The 18,501-nt window shown below is 37.8% G+C and overlaps 1 protein-coding gene across 1 annotated transcript in view; it reads left to right on the forward strand.

The window, feature by feature from the left end:
- Positions 1–313: 313 nt before the first annotated feature.
- Positions 314–18,501, forward strand: part of MSR1 (macrophage scavenger receptor 1) — a 369,659-nt gene continuing 351,471 nt past the window's right edge. Inside the window, exons 1-2 of the mRNA XM_068532055.1 lie at positions 314–383; positions 4,458–4,617. The gene's annotated coding sequence lies outside the window, so the exon portion shown is untranslated. The remainder of the gene's footprint in view (positions 384–4,457; positions 4,618–18,501) is intronic.

The raw sequence follows: 18,501 nt of genomic DNA on the forward strand, positions 1-18,501 counted from the left end.
CCATTCTGTGTAATAAAGACTCTCCTCTGTGCTCTGTGGCCACTGCCACCTGTGCAACAGAAAAGGAGCCCACCCAGTGGGTCCCGTGTTGTGATGCTGGCCTGGGAGTTTCCACGCATGCGCCGTGGCACCGTCTCACGTGACCCCCCTCAGGCGGTCAGCCTGATCTCTGCTTCCGCAGAAAACCAGAGGAGATTGAAAAGGAAGAGTAGACCGCTGCTGAAAGGCTGCGCCCAAGGAGGAATTTCAGGCTAGACGGACTGCTCCAGGTTACAGGTTTACTGCTCTCCGGCCCGAGGTTGCAGACGGGCCTGAAGGCGTGCTGGTCCCCTCTGTGTCTGTGCAGCAGTTTCCTACTGAAGCCTGGTCTGCAGCTCTGATGGGTAAGAACTTCCACTGAGGAGTCTTAAGCGGTTTTTCTGTAGGCTCTTTAACAGAAAATGGAAATAAGGATTGACGGAAAATAAACAGTTTATTACAAAAAAAAAAACAAATCAAAAACCATACAACCCGTCTAGCAATTATTGGTAGTCTAAATGATTTGCTACAGAAATCGTTCTTCCCAAAACTCCCTGTTTATTGGGCCACTTACTAGTGATTGCTTTTTAGTTGTTAAGTCATCCAGATTAGAAAGAAATCTGACTCAACTTTTGAGTTTAGAATTTTAGAGCGTTTATGAATACTTGGAATAATCGTGTGTATTTCGCTTGCTTTGCTTGGTAGTTAGGTTTTGGCTCACCTGTCTCCCTTTCTAGAATGAAAACTGCTTTCAGTCTTTGCCTTATTCTTGAATCTAGAAGAACACCAAGTACAAAGTGCCTGGTTCAATAAGTAGGTTTTGGCTGACTGAGTTACTATTTTGATACTAGAAAATCGCTTTTGAAAATATCCCTTGTTTTGAAACAAAGCTATGAGTTTATTATCTGGGCTTCAGAGTATAGAAGAGTAATAACTGCTGCCAGAAAAAAGATTCCTCAAGGAATATAGATTAAGGCAGTCCTTTCTACGTATATGTGGAAGCATAGGAAATGTTTTCAGGGTTTCAGAGACTATTTGACAAACTCTGTGAATAGTCTTAATTAAGCAAACCTAGGAACTCCTGTAGCCTTGTTTGCTCATCTATAAAATTAAGGGATTGAATTAGATGATTTCCTGCTCTAAAATTCTATGCTTATAGGACCAACTGCTCAATAATCTAAGCCTGGAATCACGTATCTCTGTCATAGTTCAAATTTTTAATTTAGGTCTATGACTTAGGGTCCACTTTTCATTTTGGGTCTTTAATTCCCTCATGAAAAGGTCAGAGGGCTTAAATAGATTATTTATTTCACCTATCTATGAAATTCTCTAACATTTATACTACTTGAATTATAGTAATATTTATAGCTATGGAATTGTATTAGTTGCACTGTCTTGTGGTGTTTCAGTTCTTATGTGAAAAAGTTAGGGAGTTAAAGAAACATTTCTGCAATGCACAGGGTTCTAATCCAATAGATATTTCAGTTTATGAGAGGGTGGTGTGAGATCAATTATAATTCAGAAGCCCTAAGATGTTGGAAACCAAAGATCAGTACCCTTGAACCTGGGATTCTTGTGTCTCCTGTTCCAGATATTCTGGTTTTCTAATTTTGAGACCATTAACAAGAGCACTTATATTGATTTTTGTTATATAAATTGCAGGGGTTAAGACTTGAGAAGTTTTGCTCTGAAAGCCAGGAATTTAATCCAGTGTAAAACCTAATTGATGAACTATTTAGAAAAGAAGGTTGTAGATGCTGGGTCTAATTTATTATAAACTATAGATCATTCATTTAATCTTGATTAAGGTATAGTAGAAGCCAAACTGACAAATTTTTATTAGAGAACTTTTGGGATTATGAGAAGCTGAGTCACAAATACTTTTGAAAATGCAAAGGTCTAGGTTATCATTGTTTAGACACACAAAAAAGGTTAGCACGTATTTACTTCCCAGTTACAACAAATTCTTTCCCCTTAGTACTTAAAAAAATTTATACTTAAATCTTATTCTAAAATTGAGTTTCTGGTTATGTCTGTTCACCAAAATGGACAATGGGCCTTTGTTTAATATTCAAAGGTTTGTTTAGTAATGACTGTGGAATTATAAACTTGAGGATGTAGAAGTTTATCATTAGAGACAACATTTTTTGGGATGATTCTTATAGAAAATAGTTTACATCCTTTTTAAAAAAATTTATTTATTTTTATTTTTGGCTGTGTTGGGTCTTCGTTTCTGTGCGAGGACCTTCTCCAGTTGCGGCAAGCGGGGACCACCCCTCATCGCGGTGTGCGGGCCTCTCACCGTCGCGGCCTCCCCTGTTGCGGGGCACAGGCTCCAGATGCGCAGGCTCAGTAGCTGTGGCTCATGGGCCCAGTCGCTCTGCGGCACGCGGAAACCCCCCAGACCAGGGCCCGAACCCGCGTCCCCTGCACTGGCAGGCAGACTCCCAACCACTGCGCCACCAGGGAAGCCCTACATACGTTTTAATACCTGCCATCAAGGTTGTTTAGTCACAAAAATTTGAGATAACCCGCTAATTATCATTTTGCTATCCTAGCTCTAATAATCTAGTATAGGCCTGTGCAGAGTCCTTAAAATTAGAAATATAAATAAAGGCTCTCTGTTTAAAAAAAAAAAAAAAAGTGGAAGAAAATTAGCTCTAGATTAAATTTAAAATACAATGCAGAATTTTGATTATCTGTAGCACTCAATTTTAAGAAACAGATTTTTGCATCAAAACAGAAAGTACAATGAATGTGGAAACCAAAATTTGAAAGAAAAAGTTGAAAATTAAAAAAAAAATTTTTTTTAATGTAAATACAGGGTTAAGACATTTTTGTATTGGTTACAGTCTACATAGTGTTTTTGTCAGAGTTGGAATCATAGTATTTACTTGTGTTTCTTTAGAAATATTTCAAAATTTATTAGAATTAAACATTCATATTATTACATCTCATTTTACCAGTGTGAAACAATATTTTCATACCTTGCAACATTATAAGTAATTGCTTATTTTTTTTTAATTAAACAAAAATTTATTTTTATTTTTGGCTGCATTGGATCTTCATTGTTGCACACGGGCTTTCTTCAGGTGCGGAGAGAGGGCTTCTCATTGCGGTGGCTTCTCTTGTTGCGGAGCACGGGCTCTAGGCCTGGGCTTCTGTAGTTGCAGCACGTGGGCTCAGTAGTTGTGGCATGTGGGCTCTAGGGTGCTTGGGCTTCAGTAGTTGTGGCACGCAGGCTCAGTAGTTGTGGCGCACGGGCTTAGTTGCTCCATGGCATATAGGACCTTCCCGGACCAGGGATCGAACCTGTGTCTTAACCACTGCACCACCAGGGAAGTCCACTTATTTTTTAATGGCTGTCTGTCTATAGCACAATGCCAGAATACTAGGATAATCAATACATTGATCAAAATACTGAAATCCACATATATGAGGTTTATGTAGGTCATCATTAATGGTTTAACTGATCTATCACTTAAGTTTACAAGTAGCATATTTGTAATGCTTTCCTCAGGTCAACATGTCCTTAGGATCCCCAAAAATCTTCTGTGGTACATGTAAGGAGTAGAGGTGCTTTATGAAAATATGTAAAAATGGAAAATCACAGCTGTGACTTGCTCTCTTGCCCTTACTGGCCACAGCTGGCTCCCTTTCCTCAGAGGATTCCTCCAGGCTTACCTCTCAAATTTACACTCGTTTTCTTTCCTTGTCCCTCCTCTTAAATCTTTTTGTCTCACTTGTGTTCTTCTTATCTGTTTAACTCCTTTAGATTGGCTTTGGGTATTGGATTCTCTGCCTGGCTTTGATTTCTTCCTAGGATGCTGCTTCTCAGATGAGTCCTTTGGTATCTGCACAAATACTCTGTGGCTGTCAGGTGACAGCTAAATTGGCCCCAGGTTCCCTGGATACTTCACCCCTGTTGGTGGCATCCACTTTTCTGGGAGGAAGCACCTAGCATTACTAAGAATTATGCTTCCTGCCAATGATAAATTTGACCTGAGTAAAGTTCAGTAGAAAGCAAGCACATAGACATTAAGCATTAGTTATAAATAAAAGGTGAATTTTGTGTGTTTTTTGTCCTTAAATAGATGTAATAGGAAAAAAAGACGAAGTTGGTATTTTTCATTAATAGTGATATATTAAGCCATTCTTGCTATAACTTGTATTATTATTTCCATTTCATAATCAGCTGAAACAATCAAGTTTAACTCAAAGAAGCAGAACCATACAAGTGATATAATATATACAATAAGAGATTTATTTTAAGAGTTTGACCTTATGCACTTGTGGGAACTGGTTAAACAGTCTTTATAAAGCTCTTGTTTTGTGTCTGGTATCAGAGTCTAAAGCCAGCAGGGCAGGCAGTCAGGAAGGGAAGGTGATGTTAAGTAGAGCAGAGGATGAACTGAAACCTCCTCTTCCTCTATCTCCAGGACCTCACCTTTCGTGATGAGAATATCTTCCAGGAGAACATGGTGTCCTTCGGCACAGGGCTAACCAAGCACTTGGCTCAATAAGGATCCTGCAGGAGCCACAGGAGCCATAGAAGCTGCAGGCCGACTGGTGTCCCACACCACCCTGGTGAGCCAGCAGGTAAGGGAGGGTGACAGTATGTGTAAACTGTATTGGTGCTGGGTATTCTGAACTGATCTTTCAAGCATAAAAAGATTGTAGCTGCTGCTTTTCTTCTGCCTACCAGCTCTTGCACAAATGATCCTTGTGGCTGCATTAACTCACGACTATACAAGGAGGTGCTGGGAAACATAACTCCAGGGTAGCTAAGTTGACAGTACAGATCCACCCAACTGCATACACAGTTGCTGTATACATCTACATGGCCGCACACTGTGTATGAAAGTGTTCATTGTGCTCCCTATTCTCACCAATATTTGGTATGATCCAACTTTGATATTTACATTTTTGCTATTCTGTTCAGTGTAAAATGATATCCCATTTTGGTTTTAACTTGCATTTCTCTGATTAGTGATAGGTTGAACATATCTTTGTATGCTTACTACCTATTTGTATTTCCTTTTTTGTGAAAACGCCTATTCATGTCTCTTGCCCCATCTTTCTACTGGGTGGTGTTCTGTTTATTGATTTGATGGAGAGCTTCATATTTTCTTACTATTAATTATTTGTGGATATTTAATTTGCAGGTATCTTTCCCCAATTTGTGATTTTTGTTTTCACTTTTAAAAGATGTCCTTTAATGAACAAATTTCTTTTTTAAATTTCACAGTGGTGAATTTTTAAGCATTGTTAATATAATTATTTTTTGTATGTTTATGAAATCCTTCCCTATGGCAAGCCCATGAAAACAATCCAAAAATTTCACACATTTCTTGTATACCTTTCCATTCTACTGTGGGCTGTGAGATAAGAGTTCAAGAACCGTCATCATTGTTTGTCCCAACTGTCTCCGCATTAATTATTGAAAATTCTTCCTTTCTCTATAATCTGTAACATGTTATATATCAAGTTTCCATATAAGTTCAGGGGTTCTATACAATTACTATAGCTATATAGTAAACCTTCATAACAATTCTTAATGGAGTATGTTGGTAATTATTGACCATGGGGTCTCCCAAATAAATTTTCAAATCATAATTTCAAATAACTAAAGAATTGTATTGGAATTTTTATTGGAATTGCATTAAAAGTGTAAGTCAATTTGGGTTGAACTAACATATTTATTACGGTTTCTTATCTTCACACATAGACTATCTCTTCAGTTATTATAATGTGTTTTAGTATCTTATGCAAAATTTCATCATTTTTAGGCAGGAAGTTCTTGTCCAACTTTCTTAGGATTGTTTCTAGGTAGCAAATAGACTATTTTTTGTTAAAGAAGACTGCATCTAATAATGAAAAATCTTTAATTTAATCTCTAATAATGAAAAATCTAATCTTTATTTTCAATTATTCTATCCTTTATTTCTTTTTCTGACCTTCTTATACTGTCTATGGTCTTTGGTAAAATCTTACAAATTTTTAATTTTATTGTGGTAAAAACACATAACAAAATTACCATTTTAGCCATTTTAAGTGAACAGTAGTGTTAACTAATATATGTACATTGTTGTGCAACAGATTTCTATAAATTTTTCATCTTGAAAAACTGAAACTCTTCATCTTTTGAACAGCAACTTTCCTTTTCTCCCTTCCCCCATAGCTCCTGGCAAATACCATTCTACTATCCGTTTCTAAGAGTTTGACCATTTCACATACCTCAGTATAAATGGAATCATGCAGTATTTGTTTTATCGTGGTTAGCTTATTTAACTTAGCATAATGTCCTCAAGTTTCATCCATGTTATGGTATATGACAGATCTCCTTCTCCTTTAAGGATGAATAATACTTTATTGTACACATATAACACATTTTATTTATCCATTCATCTGTCGGTGGACCCTTGGGTTGCTTCCACCTTTTGGCTATTGTGAATAAGACTGCAGTGAACACATGTATACAAATATCTCTTTGAGATCCTGTTTTCAATTCTTTTAGATATATACCCAAAAAATGAATTGCTGAATCATGTAGTAATTCTATCTTTACTTTTTTGAGGAAACTCCATACTGTTTTCCATAGCAGTTGCATCATTTTACATACTCCCAACAGTGGTTCCAAGTTCTCCACTGCATTGCCAATGCTTGTTATTTTCTGTTTTTTTGACAGTGGCCATCCTAAAGAGAGTGAGGTGATCTGATTGTGGTTTTGACTTGCATTTCCCTGGTAATTAGTGATATTGAGCATTTTTTCATGTGCTTGATGGCCATTTATATATCTTCTTTGGAGTAATGTGTGTTCAAGTTCTTTACCTAATTTTTGCTTGGGTTATTTGAGTTTCTTGGTTGTTGTTGTTCAGTTATAGGAGTTCTTTATATATTCTAGATATAAAACCCCTTATCAGATATGTGGTTTGCAAATATTTTCTCCCATTCCATAGGTTGCTTTTTTTACTCTGTTGTTTCCTTTGCTGTGTACAGTTTTTAAGTTTGATGTAGTTCCATTTACCTATTTTTTGTTTGTTGCCTGTGCTTTTGGTTTTATACAAGAAATTATTGCCAAATCCAGTGTTACACAGATTTTCCTTTATATTTTCTTCTAGGAGTTTGATAGTTTCAAGTCTCATGTTTAGGTCTTTGATTCGTTTTGAGTTAATTTTTGTATATGGTATAAGATAAGACTTCAAAATCATTCCTTTGCAAGTGTATATACAGTTTTCTCAGCACCATTTGTTGAAAAGACTATCCATTTTCTATTATGTAGGCTAGACACCCTTGGCAAAGATGATTTGACCATATATGTGCAGGTTTCTTTCTAGGCTCTCTTTTCTATTCCATTCATATATATGTCTGTTTTTATGCCAGTGCCATACTGTTTTGATTACTGTAGGTGTGCAATATGTTTTGAAATCAGGAAGTGTGACACAACCACTTTGTTATTCTTTCTGAAGATTGTTTTGGCTACTTGGGGTTCTTTTTGATTCCAGATGAATTTTAGATTTTATTTTTTCTATTTCTGCAAAAAATGTCATTGGGTTTTGATAGGTATTGCATTGAATCTGTAGATTATTTTGGATAGTATGGGTATTTTAACAGTATTAAGCCTTCCAGTCCATGAACACAAAATATCTTTCCATTTATTTGTGTCAGTGTTTCAGCATTGTTTTGTAGTTTTCGGTGTATAAGTCTTTCATTTCCTTGGTTAAGTTTATTCCTAAGTATTTCATTATTTTTGGTGCTATTGTAAAATAAATTATTTTCTTAATTTCCTTATTAAATTGTTCATTGTTAGTGTGTGGAAATGCAACTGCTTTTTGTTCATTGAGTTTTATCAATTTTATTGCTCTTCTCATAGAATCAACTCTGACTTCAGATATTTTGTCTAATTTGTATTTTTTTTCTCTCATAATTTCTGCTGTTTTCTTTATCATATTTTTCTTCTTTCATTTAAAAGTTTTTGTTCTTAACTTTTTGTGATTTATTTTCAAATGATCAATGTTAGCTATATTACACTGGTTTTGATATGTCATATTGTCATTACTCAGTACAAAATAGTTTCTATTCTTCTTTGAAATTTTTTTTTTGACCCATGGATTATTTACACATACATCATTTATTTTCCAAGTATTTGAGCATATTCTAGGTATCTTTTTATTATGATTTCCAGCTTATTCCTTTGTTGTCATAGAACATACTCTATGTAAATTCAACCTGTTGAAATTTTTTTGAGACTTGCTTTATGACTCAGACTATAAGGATGATTCCCAATGCACTTATACAAGTTTCTATTTGTGTGTAATATCTATGCACACTATTTAAAATTAAAGTATTTTTTTGGCTCCTTTTGTGTCTTTTTCAACTTAATTTATCACCATTTGAAAGCCTTGATAAATTCTTTCATCACGGGAAGTCTCAATTTTCTGTTTATACATTAGTATTTCATAAAATATTCTTCATTATTTTAAAAGATCTGTTAAGAAAACAAATATACAGTAACCCATATCTCTTCATTTCCTCATGATAGTGATACAAATTAAAATCCCTATTACAAATTCATATTCAGTGCTACAATAGAGAAAATATATGGCATATTAAAATTCTGTTTTACAATGGAAACTAGATGTATTGAAGGGCCTTGATTGCAACATTTTAATTTATTTAGCTATTAAAAATCTATTGCATTTCACAATCTTGTTAACAGTTTCTGCCAAGAAGATAATTAAATGGACATGGTGTAAAAAAAGTTTTGTATGATTTCACTATGAGTGATTCACCAAAATAACCCGCAAAAAAAGAATGAAGTATTGTTATTTCAAATTCCTCAAGATAAAAATATAAAACAAGATTACTCCTTTAAAATTGAAGACATGCAGTCATATTAAAAAAAAGTCAATGAGTTACAAAAGTGTACAATATGGTTGAACTCAATTTGTTTCATCATATATTCAGATGAACTTTTAGGATTACTATATTAAGTAGGTAAATGTTAATATAACTAACCTGCAGTTCATATAACAAACTAAATGTTATATTAACGTTTACCTACTTAATATAGTAATCCTAAAAATTAGATAATGCTGTCTTCATTTTGAAAATGAGAGAAATAATATTAAAATGTTTAAGTAGTTTTCCCAAGGTTATATACTATCAAGTTAGAGGTAAGAAGAATACATATTGAAGTTAATGGAAAACTCCCCATTTTATTTGGAGTCTGTGCTCTGGCTGAAGGGGAAGTATCTCTAATATCACATGAGTGAGTTTCTGCTAACCAGTCAGGACTCAACCTTCCATTGGTGTAGACAGAATATGTGGAATTAATTTAACAAATAGTTTTGAAGTTCTAGCTTCTCTGTAACAGTGTGCTGTGTGTTGGAAATACGCAGTAGCTGAGAGGGACAGAAGCCTGCCCAATACTCAGAGATCTGGAGCAATCAGCACCCAATTTTGGTGTTGCCAAGAATTAGTTTTGTAATGAGAAAGAAAATAACACATCTTCACATTACATTTCCTTTTCAAAAACATCTTAGTAATTTTTCGGTCACTGTAAAGATTGTAATATTCTATAATTTATTTTGATTATAAAAACAAGAGAATATGAAGATATGCAGGCCAAAGGAAAGGAATATGAACAAATAATTCATCTAATCTTAATATTTCTAGGCTCACATTTTGTCCCCCAAATTACCATAGTACTGAGTATGTGTTTTGCTGTCTGTTTTTGCTATTTTCCATTATATTTTGAATATATAAAAAATTATTAAATGCTTCTTGTGGAAACATTTAAACTATCCACAAGTGTAAAGAAGAAAAGAACCATTAATTACAGTGTTACCACCCCGAGTTTAGCACTTCTAACATTTGATGTATTTTTTCAGTAAAATACATTTATAATTATAGTATTTGAAATTTGTTGAATATAAAAATCTATTTTTTTTTTATTTGAACTTACATCATAATCATTTGGTCACTCATTTCCTTAATTGAGGTTGGTAAAATTTACAAAGTTAAAAGCTGTTTGTCTATATATCTTGATCCATAGTTCTGATTTCTTAAATGATAGATTTGTTGAACTGGAATATGGTCAGGTGAATGAATCTAAGAGTTTTCAGTGGGTAGAGTATGCACTGTGTTATGGCTTTTCAGAATATTCTTAGATTCCCAAAATCAGGGTCTTGAGAGATTTGTAGCCCTGTATTCTGCTAATATTGGGTTGTAAAATCTTTTAGAAATATCAAAATATTTTAGGCAAAATGATATCTTTTTTCTTACACTAAGTTTCATTTATCTGTTTGTAGTCTAAGTCTTTTCCCATATCTTAAGTAGCTATTAAAATTCTTTGCTAGGATGATTGTTTAACTGTCATTTTCAGGTCAAGGGCTTTAAAGGAAGATTCTTTTTTTTTTTTTTTTTTTTTAAACATCTTTGTTGAAGTATAATTGCCTTACAATAGTGTGTTAGCTTCTGCTTTATAACAAAGTGAATCAGTTATACATATACAATGTGTTCCCATTTCTCTTCCCTCTTGCATCTCCCTCCCTCCTACCCTCCCCATCCCACCCCTCTAGGTGGTCACAAAGCACCGAGCTGATCTCCCTGTGCTATGCGGCTGCTTCCCACTAGTTATCTATTTTACATTTGGTAGTGTATATATGTCCATGACACTCTCTTACCCTGTCACGTCTCACCCCACCCCCTCCCCATATCCTCAAGTCCATTCTCTAGTAGGTCTGTGTCTTTATTCCCGTCTTGCCACTAGGTTCTTCATGGCCTTTTTTTTTTTTTTTTTCCCTTAGATTCCGTATATATGTGTTAGCATACTGTATTTGTTTTTCTCTTTCTGACTTACTTCAATCTGTATGACAGACTCTAACTCCATCTACCTCATTACAAATACCTCCATTTCATTTCTTTTTATGGCTGAGTAATATTCCATTGTATATATGTGCCACATCTTCTTTATCCATTCATCTGTCGATGGACATTTAGGTTGCTTCCATGTCCTGGCTATTGTAAATAGAGCTGCAATGAACATTTTGGTACATGACTCTTTTTGACCTATGGTTTTCTCAGGGTATATGCCCAGTATTGGGATTGCTGGGTCGTATGGTAGTTCTATTTGTAGTTTTTTAAGGAACCTCCATACTGTTCTCCATAGTGGCTGTATCAATTTACATTCCCACCAACAGTGCAAGAGTGTTCCCTTTCCTCCACACCCTCTCCAGCATTTATTGTTTCTAGATTTTTTTTTTTTTAAACATCTTTATTGAAGTATAATTGCCTTACAATGGTGTGTTAGCTTCTGCTTTATAACAAAGTGAATCAGTTATACATATACAATATGTTCCCATTTCTCTTCCCTCTTGCATCTCCCTCCCTCCCACCCTCCCCATCCCACCCCTCTAGGTGGTCACAAAGCACCAAGCTGATCTCCCTGTGCTATGCGGCTGCTTCCCACTAGTTATCTATTTTACATTTGGTAGTGTATATATGTCCATGACACTCTCTTACCCTGTCACATCTCACCCCACCCCCTCCCCATATCCTCAAGTCCATTCTCTAGTAGGTCTGTGTCTTTATTCTCGTCTTGCCACTAGGTTCTTCATGGCCTTTTTTTTTTTTTTCCTTAGATTCCGTATATATGTGTTAGCATACTGTATTTGTTTTTCTCTTTCTGACTTACTTCACTCTGTATGACAGACTCTAACTCCATCCACCTCATTACAAATACCTCCATTTCATTTCTTTTTATGGCTGAGTAATATTCCATTGTATATATGTGCCACATCTTCTTTATCCATTCATCTGTCGATGGACACTTAGGTTGCTTCCATGTCCTGGCTATTGTAAATAGAGCTGCAATGAACATTTTGGTACATGACTCTTTTTGACCTATGGTTTTCTCAGGGTATATGCCCAGTAGTGGGATTGCTGGGTCGTATGGTAGTTCTATTTGTAGTTTTTTCAGGAACCTCCATACTGTTCTCCATAGTGGCTGTATCAATTTACATTCCCACCAACAGTGCAAGAGGGTTCCCTTTCCTCCACACCCTCTCCAGCATTTATTGTTTCTAGATTTTTTGATGATGGCCATTCTGACCGGTGTGAGATGATATCTCATTGTAGTTCTGATTTGCATTTCTCTAATGATTAATGATGTTGAGCATTCTTTCATGTGTCTGTTGGCAATCTGTATATCTTCTTTGGAGAAATGTCTATTTAGGTCTTCTGCCCATTTTTGGATTGGGTTGTTGGTTTTTTTGTTATTGAGCTGCATGAGCTGCTTGTAAATCTTGGAGATTAATCCTTTGTCAGTTGCTTCATTTGCAAATATTTTCTCCCATTCTGATGGTTGTCTTTTGGTCTTGTTTATGGTTTCCTTTGCTGTGCAAAAGCTTTTAAGTTTCATTAGGTCCCATTTGTTTATTTGTGTTCTTATTTCCATTTCTCTGGGAGCTGGGTCAAAAAGAATCTTGCTGTGATGTATGTCATAGAGTGTTCTGCCTATGTTTTCCTCTAAGAGTTTGATAGTGTCTGCCCTTACACTTAGGTCTTTAATCCATTTTGAGTTTATTTTTGTGCATGGTGTCAGGGAGGGTTCTAATTTCATACTTTTACATGTACCTGTCCAATTTTCCCAGCACCACTTATTGAAGAGGCTGTCTTTTCTCCACTGTATATGCTTGCCTCCTTTATCAAAGATAAGGTGACCATATGTGTGTGGGTTTATCTCTGGGCTTTCTATCCTGTTCCATTGATCTATATTTCTGTTTTTGTGCCAGTACCAAACTGTCTTGATTACTGAAGCTTTGTAATATAGTCTGAAGTCAGGGAGCCTGATTCCCCCAGCTCCATTTTTCGTTCTCAAGATTGTTTTGGCTATTCGGGGTCTTTTGTGTTTCCATACAAATTGTGAAATTTTTTGTTCTAGTTCTGTGAAAAATGCCAGTGGTAGTTTGATAGGGATTGCATTGAATCTGTAGATTGCTTTGGGTAGTAGAGTCTTTTTCACAATGCTGATTCTTCCAATCCAAGAACATGGTATATCTCTCCATCTATTTGTATCATCTTTAATTTCTTTCATCAGTGTCTTATAATTTTCTGCATACAGGTCTTTTGTCTCCTTAGGTAGGTTTATTCCTAGATATTTTATTCTTTTTGTTGCAATGGTAAATGGGAGTGTTTTCTTAATTTCACTTTCAGATTTTTCGTCATTAGTGTATAGAAATGCAAGAGATTTCTGTGCATTAATTTTGTATCCTGCTACTTTACCAAATTCATGGATTAGCTCTAGGAGTTTTCTGGTAGCATCTTTAGGATTCTCTATGTATAGTATCATGTCATCTGCAAATAGTGACAGCTTTACTTCTTCTTTTCCGATTTGGATTCCTTTTATTTCTTTGTCTTCTCTGATTGCTGTGGCTAACACTTCCAAAACTATGTTGAATAATAGTGGTGAGAGTGGGCAACCTTGTCTTGTTCCTGATCTTAGTGGAAATGGTTTCAGTTTTTCACCATTGAGGACAATGTTGGCTGTGGGTTTGTCATATATGGCCTTTATTATTTTGAGGAAAGTTCCCTCTATGCCTACTTTCTGCAGGGCTTTTATCATAAATGGGTGTTGAATTTTGTCGAAAGCTTTCTCTGCATCTATTGAGATGATCATATGGTTTTTCTCCTTCAATTTGTTAATATGGTGTATCACATTGATTGATTTGCGTATATTGAAGAATCCTTGCATTCCTGGGATAAACCCCACTTGATCATGGTGTATGATCCTTTTAATGTGCTGTTGGATTCTGTTTGCTAGTATTTTGTTGAGGATTTTTGCATCTATGTTCATCAGTGATATTGGCCTGTAGTTTTCTTTCTTTGTGACATCTTTGTCTGGTTTTGGTATCAGGGTGATGGTGGCCTCGTAGAATGAGTTTGGGAGTGCTCCTCCCTCTGCAATATTTTGGAAGAGTTTGAGAAGGATAGGTGTTAGCTCGTCTCTAAATGTTTGATAGAATTCACCTGTGAAGCCATCTGGTCCTGGGCTTTTGTTTGTTGGAAGGTTTTTAATCACAGTTTCAATTTCAGTGCTTGTGATTGGTCTGTTCATATTTTCTATTTCTTCCTGGTTCAGTCTCGGCAGTTTGTGCATTTCTAAGAATCTGTCCATTTCTTCCAGGTTGTCCATTTTATTGGCATAGAGTTGCTTGTAGTAATCTCTCATGATCTTTTGTATTTCTGCAGTGTCAGTGGTTACTTCTCCTTTTTCATTTCTAATTCTATTGATCTGAGTCTTCTCCCTTTTTCTCTTGATGAGTCTGGCTAATGGTTTATCAATTTTGTTTATCTTCTCAAAGAACCAGCTTTTAGTTTCATTGATTTTTGTTATTGTTTCCTTCATTTCTTTTTCATTTATTTCTGACCTGATCTTTATAATTTCTTTCCTTCTGCTGGCTTTGGGGTTTTTTTGTTCTTCTTTCTCTAATTGCTTCAGGTGCAAGGTTAGGTTGTTTATTCGAGATGTTTCCTGTTTCTTGAGGTAGGCTTGTATTGCTATAAACTTCCCTCTTAGCACTGCTTTTGCTGCGTCCCATAGGTTTTGGGTCGTCGTATCTCCATTGTCATTTGTTTCTAGGTATTTTTTGATTTCCCCTTTGATTTCTTCAGTAATCACTTCGTTATTAAGTAGCGTATTGTGTAGCCTCCATGTGTTTGTATTTTTTACAGATCTTTTCCTGTAATTGATATCTAGTCTCATAGCGTTGTGGTCGGAAAAGATACTTGATACGATTTCAATTTTCTTAAATTTACCAAGGCTTGATTTATGACCCAAGATATGATCTATCCTGGAGAATGTTCCATGAGCACTTGAGAAAAATGTGTATTCTGTTGTTTTTGGGTAGAATGTCCTATAAATATCAATTAAGTCCATCTTGTTTAATGTATCATTTAAAGCTTGTGTTTCCTTATTTATTTTCATTTTGGATGATCTGTCCATTGGTGAAAGTGGGGTGTTAAAGTCCCCTACTATGATTGTGTTGCTGTCGATTTCCCCTTTTATGGCTGTTAGTATTTGCCTTATGTATTGAGGTGCTCCTATGTTGGGTGCATAAATATTTACAATTGTTATAGCTTCCTCTTGGATCGATCCCTTGATCATTATATAGTGTCCTTCTTTGTCTCTTGTAATAGTCTTTATTTTAAAGTCTATTTTGTCTGATATGAGAATTGCTACTCCAGCTTTCTTTTGATTTCCATTTGCATGGAATATCTTTTTCCATCCCCTCACTTTCAGTCTGTATGTGTCTCTAGGTCTGAAGTGGGTCTCTTGTAGACAGCATATATATGGGTCTTGTTTTTGTATCCATTCAGCCAGCCTGTGTCTTTTGGTGGGAGCATTTAATCCATTTACATTCAAGGTAATTATCGATATGTATGTTCCTATTCCCATTTTCTTAAATGTTTTGGGTTTGTTATTGTAGGTGTTTTCCTTCTCTTGTGTTTCTTGCCTAGAGAAGTTCCTTTAGCACTTGTTGTAAAGCTGGTTTGGTGGTGCTGAACTCTCTCAGCTTTTGCTTGTCTGTAAAGGTTTTAATTTCTCCATCGAATCTGAATGAGATCCTTGCTGGGTAGAGTAATCTTGGTTGTAGGTTTTTCTCCTTCATCACTTTAAGTATATCCTGCCACTCCCTTCTGGCTTGCAGAGTTTCTGCTGAAAGATCAGATGTTAACCTTATGGGGATTCCCTTGTGTGTTATTTGTTGTTTTTCCCTTGCTGCCTCTAATATGTTTTCCTTATATTTAATTTTTGACAGTTTGATTAATATGTGTCTTGGCGTGTTTCTCCTTGGGTTTATCCTGTATGGGACTCTCTGTGCTTCCAGGACTTGATTAACTATTTCCTTTCCCATATTAGGGAAGTTTTCAACTATAATCTCTTCAAATATTTTCTCAGTCCCTTTCTTTTTCTCTTCTTCTTCTGGGACCCCTATAATTCGAATGTTGGTGCATTTAATGTTGTCCCAGAGGTCTCTGAGACTGTCCTCAGTTCTTTTCATTCTTTTTTCTTTATCCTGCTCTGTAGTAGTTATTTCCACCATTTTATCTTCCAGGTCACTTATCCTTTCTTCTGCCTCAGTTATTCTGCTATTGATCCCATCTAGAGTATTTTTAATTTCATTTATTGTGTTTTTCATCGTTGCTTGGTTCCTCTTTAGTTCTTCTACGTCCTTGTTAAATGTTTCTTGCATTTTGTCTATTCTATTTCCAAGATTTTGGATCATCCTTACTATCATTATTCTGAATTCTTTTTCAGGTAGACTACCTATTTCCTCTTCATTTGTTAAGTCTGGTGTGTTTTGACCCTGCTCCTTCATCTGCTGTGTGTTTTTCTGTCGTCTCATTTTGCTTATCTTACTGTGTTTGGGGTCTCCTTTTCACAGACTGCAGGTTTGTAGTTCCCGTTGTTTTTGGTATCTGTCCCCAGTGGCTAAGGTTGGTTCAGTGGGTTGTGTAGGCTTCCTGGTGTAGGGAACTAGTGCCTGAGCTCTGGTGGATGAGGCTGGATCTTGTCTTTCTGGTGGGCACATCCACGTCTGGTGGTGTATTTTGGGGTGTCTGTGGCCTTATTATGATTTTAGGCAGCCTCTCTGCTAATGGATGGGGCTGTGTTCCTGTCTTGCTAGTTGTTTGGCATAGGGTGTTCAGCACTGTAGCTTGCTGGTCATTGAGTGATGCTGGGTCTTGATGTTGAGATGGAGATCTCTGAGAGATTTTTACCGTTTGGTATTACGTGGAGCTGGGAGGTCTCTTGTGGACCAGTGTCCTGAAGTTGGCTCTCCCACCTCAGAGGCACGGCCCTGATGCCTGGCTGGAGCACCAAGAGCCTTTCGTCCACACGGCTCAGAGTAAAAGGGAGAAAAAATAGAAAGAAAGAAAGAAAGAAAGAAAGAGGCTATAATATAGTGAAGTAAAATAAAGCTATTGTAAAGCAAAACTATACAGACAAAATCTCACCCAGAAGCATATACATATACACTCACAAAAAAAAAGGAACAGGGGAAAAATTAATATATCCTGCTCCCAAAGTCCACCTCCTGAATTTGGGATGATTCGTTGTCTATTCAGGTATTCAACAGATGCAGGCACATCAAGTTGTTTGTGGAGTTTTAATCCGCTGCTTCTGAGGCTGCTGGGAGAGATTTCCCCTTCTCTTCCCTGTTCACACAGCTCCTGGGGTTCAGCTTTGGATTTGGACCCGCCTCTGCGTGTAGGTCGCCTGAGGGCGTCTATTCCCCGCCCAGACAGAACGGGGTTAAAGGAGCCGCTGCTTCGGGGGCGCTGGCTCACTCAGGCCGCGGGGAGGGAGGGGTATGGAGGAGGCGGGGCGAGCCTGCGGCGTCAGAGGCCGGCGTGACGTTGCACCAGCCTGAGGCGCGCAGTGCGTTCTCCCGGGGAATTTGTCCGGGGATCACGGGACCCTGGCAGTGGCGGGCTGCACCGGCTCCCGGGAGGGGCGGTGTGGAGAGTGACCTGTGCTCACACACAGGCTTTTTGGAGGCAGCAGCAGCAGCCCCAGCGTCTCACGCCCGTCTCTGGGGTCCGCGCTGATCGCCGCGGCTCGCGCCCTTCTCTGGAGTTCGTTTAGGCGGCGCTCTGAATCCCCTCTCCTTGCGCGCAGCGAAACAAAGAGGCAAGAAAAAGTCTCTTGCCTCTTCGGCAGCTGCAGACCTTTTCCCGGTCTCCCTCCCAGCCAGCTGTGGTGCGCTAACCCCTTCAGGCTGTGTTCACGCCGCCAGCCCCAGTCCTCTCCCTGCGATCCGACGGAAGCCCGAGCCTCAGCTCCCAGCCCCGCCCGCCCCGGCGGGTGAGCAGACAAGCCTCTCGGGCTGGTGAGCGCTGGTCGGCACCGCTCCTCCATGCGGGAGCCTCTCCGCTTTGCCCTCCGCACCCCTGTGGCTGCGCTCTCCTCCGTGGCTCCGAAGCTTCCCCCCTCTGCCACCCGCAGTCTCTGCCCGCGAAGGGGCTTCCTAGTGCGTGGAAATCTTTCCTCCTTCACAGCTCCCTCCCACTGGTGCAGGTGCCGTCCCTATTCTTTTGTCTCTGTTATTTCTTTTTTCTTTTGCCCTACCCAAGTACGGGGGGAGTTTCTTGCCTTTTTGGAGGTCGGACGTTTTCTGCCAGCGTTCAGTGGGTGTTCTGTAGGAGCAGTTCCACGTGTAGATGTATTTCTACTGTATCTGTGGGAAGGAAGGTGATCTCCGCGTCTTACTCTTCCGCCATCTTCTCTCCTCCCGTGAAAAATGTAAAGGAAGATTCTTATTTATTTATTTAGGCTGTGTTGGGTCTTCATTGCTGCGCGTGGGCTTTCTCTAAGTGCGTCGAACGGGGGCTACTCTTCGTTGTGGTGTGCCGGTTTCTCATTACAGTGGCTTCTCTTGTTGCGTAGCACGGGATCTAGGGCACGTGGGCTTC

The sequence above is a fragment of the Eschrichtius robustus genome, chromosome 21 (genome assembly GCF_028021215.1).
Source record: "Eschrichtius robustus isolate mEscRob2 chromosome 21, mEscRob2.pri, whole genome shotgun sequence".
NCBI lineage: Eukaryota > Metazoa > Chordata > Mammalia > Artiodactyla > Eschrichtiidae > Eschrichtius > Eschrichtius robustus.